The sequence below is a fragment of the Aethalodelphis obliquidens genome, unplaced genomic scaffold (genome assembly GCF_003676395.1).
Source record: "Aethalodelphis obliquidens isolate GAN/ISIS:26980383/991018 unplaced genomic scaffold, ASM367639v1 scaffold34, whole genome shotgun sequence".
NCBI classification, from domain to species: Eukaryota; Metazoa; Chordata; class Mammalia; order Artiodactyla; family Delphinidae; genus Aethalodelphis; species Aethalodelphis obliquidens.
In genome coordinates this window covers 14,420,667-14,427,118 of record NW_020837978.1, presented here as the reverse complement: position 1 = coordinate 14,427,118, position 6,452 = coordinate 14,420,667, and the positions used below count along the sequence as shown (strand labels likewise).

General features: G+C 38.3%; 1 pseudogene; it reads left to right on the top strand.

Annotated features, from left to right (window-relative positions):
• Positions 1 to 501: 501 nt before the first annotated feature.
• Positions 502 to 1,774, top strand: LOC113631790 (dnaJ homolog subfamily A member 1 pseudogene; annotated as a pseudogene).
• The last annotated feature ends 4,678 nt before the right edge of the window (positions 1,775 to 6,452 follow it).

Sequence of the window (6,452 nt, the reverse complement as noted above, 5' to 3'; positions counted from 1 at the left end):
TAATGCAATGCCCCAACACAGAGAGCTGGAAAATTTCACTGGCTACTTACAGACAAAAAGAGGAAGTTAGAAGAAAACATACATTTGTCAAGTATTCCATAGCCAGTTTCTTTAGGGACTTTAAGTTATTATTCAGGTTATGAGATGAATGTGTGTGACCCCAAAATTCATGTGTTAAAATCCTAACTTCCAAAGTGATGGCATTGGGAGGCAGGGTCTTTGGGAAGTAATTAGGTTTAAGTTTAGATGAGGTCATGAGGGTAGGATCCTCATGATGGGATTAGTGCCCTTAAAAGAAGAGACTGGAGAGAACGCTCGGTGAAAAGGCGGAGGAGTGGCGGCTGCCCAAGCTGCGCACGGCAACGCGCTCCTTCCCGCTCCCCCACACCGGCATCGGCCCTCTCATCGACTGTAAGAAAGGGTGAAAGAAACCACTTATTATGATGTTTTGGGGGTCAAACCCAATGCCACCCAAGAAGAGCTGAAAAAGGCTTACAGGAAACTGGCCTTGAAGTAACACCCTGATAAGAATCCAAATGAAGGAGAGAAGTTTAAACAGATTTCTCAAGCTTATGAAGTGCTCTCTGATGCAAAGAAAAGGGAATTATATGACAAAGGAGGAGAGCAGGCAATTAAAGAAGGTGGAGCAGGTGGCGGTTTTGGCTCCCCCATGGACATCTTCGATATGTTTTTTGGAGGAGGAGGCAGGATGCAGAGAGAAAGGAGAGGTAAAAATGTTGTGCATCAACTCACAGTAACCTTAGAAGATTTATATAATGGTGCAACAAGAAAACTAGCTCTGCAAAAGAATGTGATTTGTGACAAATGTGAAGGCCGAGGTGGTAAGAAAGGAGCAGTACAGTGCTGTCCCAATTGCCGAGGTACTGGAATGCAAATAAGAATTCATCAGATAGGACCTGGAATGGTTCCGCAGATTCAGTCTGTCTGCATGGAGTGCCAGGGCCATGGGGAGCGGATCAGTCCTAAAGATAGATGTAAAAGCTGCAATGGAAGGAAGACAGTTCAAGAGAAGAAAATTCTAGAAGTTCATATTGACAAAGGCATGAAAGATGGCCAGAAGATAACATTCCATGGTGAAGGAGACCAAGAACCAGGACTGGAGCCAGGAGATATTATCATCGTTTTAGATCAGAAGGACCATGCTGTTTTTACTCGACGAGGAGAAGACCTTCTCATGTGTATGGACATACAGCTGGTTGAGGCATTGTGTGGCTTCCAAAAGCCAATATCTACTCTTGACAACCGCACCACAGTCATCACTTCTCATCCAGGTCAGATTGTCAAGCATGGAGATATCTAGTGTGTGCTAAATGAAGGCATGCCAATTTATCATAGACCATATAAAAAGGGTCGCCTAATCATTGAATTTAAGGTAAACTTTCCTGAGAATGGCTTTCTCTCCCCGGATAAACTCTCTTTGCTGGAAAAACTCCTACCTGAGAGGAAGGAAGTAGAAGAGACTGATGAAATGGACCAGGTAGAACTAGTGGACTTTGATCCAAATCAGGAAAGACGGCGCCACTACAATGGAGAAGCATATGAGGATGATGAACATCATCTCCGGGGTGGTGTTCAGTGTCAGACCTCCTAATGGGGCCAGTGAATAACACTCACTGCTGGCATTTTATTTGCAGTAGTGATTGAGTGAAGGACTATAATCATAACATGCTCACTACTTGCTATTGTTTGTTTTAATATTCAATTATAGTAGTGTTTTAAAAGTTAAATGAAGAATAAACTCGAATATAAAAGCTCTGACTTTGCCCTGTATGTATGATGACTTCAGTGTGCAAGGTAAGTTTAATACTTGTAAAAACTACTTTAAAAATTTTCCCCTAGCAGTTGTTAGGCCATATTTTGTAATTGATTTCAGCTATGTACATGGAATAGCTTAGACTGAAATACCAGGTATATGTATTGGCTTCAGTGTATGACCCTTAATTGTTAAGCTATGAAGTTAAAATTGTATTTAACTGGCAGTCAGACGAAGAATTTGTAGAGAAGTGTTGGTCTGTATAGTGGTATTAAGTGGGATTCATTGTGATGCCTCTGCATTTATTCTATTGCCTCAACTGTTACTTGAAGATGGCATGCTATATAATTTAGCCTGTGGTATCAGTGATAGAAATGACACCTTTCTAAAGAAGGGGTTTATCATATAACATGCTGCTTCTTGAGGGCTTGCGCTTGTAGGATTGCATTCCCTTCTGCTGCGCCATCTTTTTTTAATATATCTAGCTATTGGTCCTGGTTACTTTTTTTTTTCTTCCTTCTCTGTGGACCACAGTAAGCCTTAGTTTAGAGTAGTCACTTCTGGAGCAGGGTAACTTAGAAGTTAGAGTGATGAGAAGTACTTTGCATGTATGAGTTAGGAAGGTGTTTTGCAGGTATGTTACAGGCTTACTTTAAACCATTTAACTTATGCTCCAAAGTAACTGTAATTTAATGTTAGTAGAATAGCAAATTATGAATAGCTTTAATTGTATGTTTAAAGTCATATGTTCACAAGCTTAAATCTGGATATCAGAACTTAAGCAATTCTTGAAATGTATGAATGTCTCCTTAATATACTGATTCAAAAGCAAAAAAAAAAGAAGAGACTGGAGAGCTCTCTCTCAATCTCTTTTCCCTCTCCCTCTCTTCTCTATGAGGATGCAGCAAGAAGGCAGTCATCTGAAAGCCAGGAAGAGAACCCTCACTAGAACTTGACCATGCTGCCCCCTGATCTTGGACTTCCCAGCCTCCAGAACTGTGAGAAATAAATGTTGTTTAAGCCACACAATCTATGCTATTTTTTTTATAGCAGCCTGAATTAACTAAGACAATTCCTTTTTCCATACAATATTCCTGAGAAGCAGGTGGTTTTCTTCCATTTACCAGTGATGAAACTAAAGGCCAGAAGAGTTTAAAAATTTTTATAAGTAATGGGCTGTAGAGATGGATTCCAACCGAAGTCTATGTGACACCAAGATCTGTGTATATTCTATCATACCAGGTTGTCTTCTTTCTACTTTACTACTAACAGTGTGACTATTGGCCAATCACTTGCCTGCCATGAAACTCTAGTTAGACAATCCCTTAGCTCCCTTCCCTTGAATTGTGAGCTTCCATGATTCTGACTCACAGTAACTAGTTAAAAGCATCATAGTGAGTGACGTCAGCAAGATGGTGGAGTAAGAGACCCCAGCCTACATCTCCCCACAAGGATCAACATTTAGACAGATATTTACAAACAAAACATACTTGGAGAGCTCTGGAGTCTACTTAAGACACTTCAAAAACATAATGAAACAAAAAACTTGAGACACTTCAAAAACATATTGAAACAAAAAACTTTCCCGCACAAAAAGGGAAGGAAAATAGTTTCATTTTTACCTGCATCATCCCATCCCCCAACCTGGCCTTGCTCAGTGCCAAGAAGAAACTCCCTGGCTACAAAGAGTTCCCCTCACAGGGAAAGAAAGAGTAGGGTGAACAATCAGCTTCCCCAGCTTTTTGGGGCAACCCAAGAAGACCCTGCCTTGGGATCAAACAAAAATGAAACCACAACATACCAAAACTTACGGGTTGCAGCAAAAGCAGTGCTGAGAGGGACATTTATAGGGATAAATGCCTACATTAAGATAAAAGAAAGATCTCAAATAAACAACCTCACTTTATACCTTAAGGAACTAGAAAAAGAACAAACTGAGCTGAAAGTTAGCAGAAGGAAGGAGATAACAAAAATCAGAGCAGAAATAAATGAAACAAAGAATAGAAAAATAATAGAAAAGATCAATGAAACTAAGAGTTGGGTTTTTGAAAAGATAAACAAAACTGACAAAACTTTAGTTGCACTTACCAAGAAAAAGAGAGCAACAACTCAAATAAATAAAATTACAAATGAAAAAGGAAGCATTACAACTGATACAACAGAAATAGAAAGGATCATAAGAGACTACTATGAACAATTACATACCAACAAATTGGACAACCTTGAAGAAATAGATAAATTCCTAGAAACATAACCTACCAAGTCTTAATCATGAAAAAACAGAAAATCTGATCAGACCAATAACAAGTAAGGATATTGAATCAGTAACCAAAACTTCTCAACAAACAAAAGCCCAGGACCAAAAGGCTTCATGGATAAATTCTACGAAACTCTTTCCCAAAAAATTGAAGAGAAAGTTAACACTTCCAAAGTCATTTTACAAGGCCAGCATTACCCTGATACCAAAGCCAGATAAGGATACTACAAGAAAAGAAAACTACAGGCCAACATCCCTGATAAATACAGACGCAAAAATTCTCAACAAAATACTAGGAAACCAAATTCAAGAGCTCATTAAAAGGATAATACAGCACAATCAACTGGGATTTATCCCTGGGGGGCAAAGATGTTTCAGTATACGCAAATCAGTAAATGTGATACACCATATTACTAGAATGAGAGACAAAAATCATATGACCATCTGAATAGATGCAGAAAAGGCATTTGACAAAATACAACATCCTTTCATGATAAATATTCCCAACACATTGGGTATAGAAGGAATGTACCTCAACATAATAAAGGCCATATACAAAAAACCCATAGCTAACATCATACTCAATGGTGAAAAGTTGAACGCTTTCCCTCTAAGATCAGGAACAAAACAAGGCTGCCTGTGCTAACCACTTCTATTCAATATAATACTGAAAGTCCTAGTCAGAACAATCAAGCAAGAAAAAGAAATAAAAGGCATCCAAATCAAAAAGAAAGGATTAAAATTATCTGTTTGTTGATTACATAATCTTGTATAAAGAAAATTCTAAAGACTCCACAACATAAACAAAACAAAAACCTGCCATACCTAATAAACGTCGTAAAGTTTCAGGATACAAAATGAACATACAAAAATCAATGGATTCTATACACTGACAATGAACTATCTGAAAAGAAATAAAGGAAATAATCCCATTTTACAACAGCATCAAAAATAATAAAATGCTTAGGAATAAATTTAAACATGGAAATGTAAGATCTATACACAGGAAACCATAAGACGTTGAAGAAAGAAACTGAAGAAGACAAAAACACATTGAAAGATAACTCATATTCATGGACTGGAAGAGTTAATATCATTTAAATGTCCATACTACCCAAAGTAATCTACAGATTACATACAACTTCTATCAAAATTCCAATGCCATATTTCACAGAAATAGAAAAAAAAATGCTAAATTTCACATGGAACAAAAAAGACCCCAAATGGCTAAAGCAATCTTTGAGAAAGAACAAAGTTGGAAGCATCACACTTTCTGATTTCAAACTGAAGTACAAAGCAATATTAATCAAAACAGTATCGTACTGGCCTCAAAATAGACATATAGACCAATGGAACAGAATTGAGAGCCCAGAAATAAATACATGCATATATGTTCAACCAATATTTGACAAGGTATGCAAGAATAATACTCAATAAGGAAAAAATAGTTTCTTCAATAAATGGTGCTGAGAAAACTGGATATCCACATTCAAAACAATGAAATTGGACCCTTCTCTTACACCACTCACAAAAATTAACTTGAAATGGATTAAGGATGTAAAACTCCTAGAAGAAACATAAGATGAAAAGCTCCTCAAGGGCTTCCCTGGTGGCTCAGTGATTGAGAGTCCACCTGCCGATGCAGGGGACGCTGGTTCATGCCCCGGTCCGGGAGGATCCCACGTGCCACGGAGCGGCTGGGCCCGTGAGCCATGGCTGCTGAGCCTGAGCGTCCAGAGCCTGTGCTCCGCAACGGGAGAGGCCACAGTAGTGAGAGGCCCGCGTACCGCAAAAAGAAAAAAAAAAAGCTCCTCGACATCGTTCTTAGTAATGCTTTTTTTGGATATGACACCAAAAACACAAGCAATAAAAGTGAAAATTAACAAGTGGGACTACATCAAACTTAGAAGCTCCTGTACACCAAAAGGCAATCAACAAAATGAAAAGGCAACCTGAAAAATGGCAGAAAATACTTGCAAACCATATATACATCTGGTAAAGGGCTAAGATCCAAAATATAAGGAATTCATACAACTCAGTAGCAAAAAAAAAAAAAAAAACCTGCTTTAAAAAATGGGCAGAGGACTTGAATAGACATTTTTCCAAAGAAGACATACAAATGGCCAACAAGTACATGAAAAGGTACATGATTAACCATCAGGGAAATGCAAATCAATACCACAGTGAGATACACCACATACCTGTTAGATTGGCTATTATCAAAAGGACAAGTGGTAACAAATGCTGGCCAGGATGAGGAGAAAATGAAATCCTGGTGCACTGTTGGTAGGAGAGTAAATTGGTACAGCCACTGTGGAAAACATTATGGAGTTTCCTCAAAAAATTAAAAATAGAACTACCATGTGATCCAGCAATCCCACTTTGGGTATATACCCAAAGAAGATGAAATCAGGATTTCTA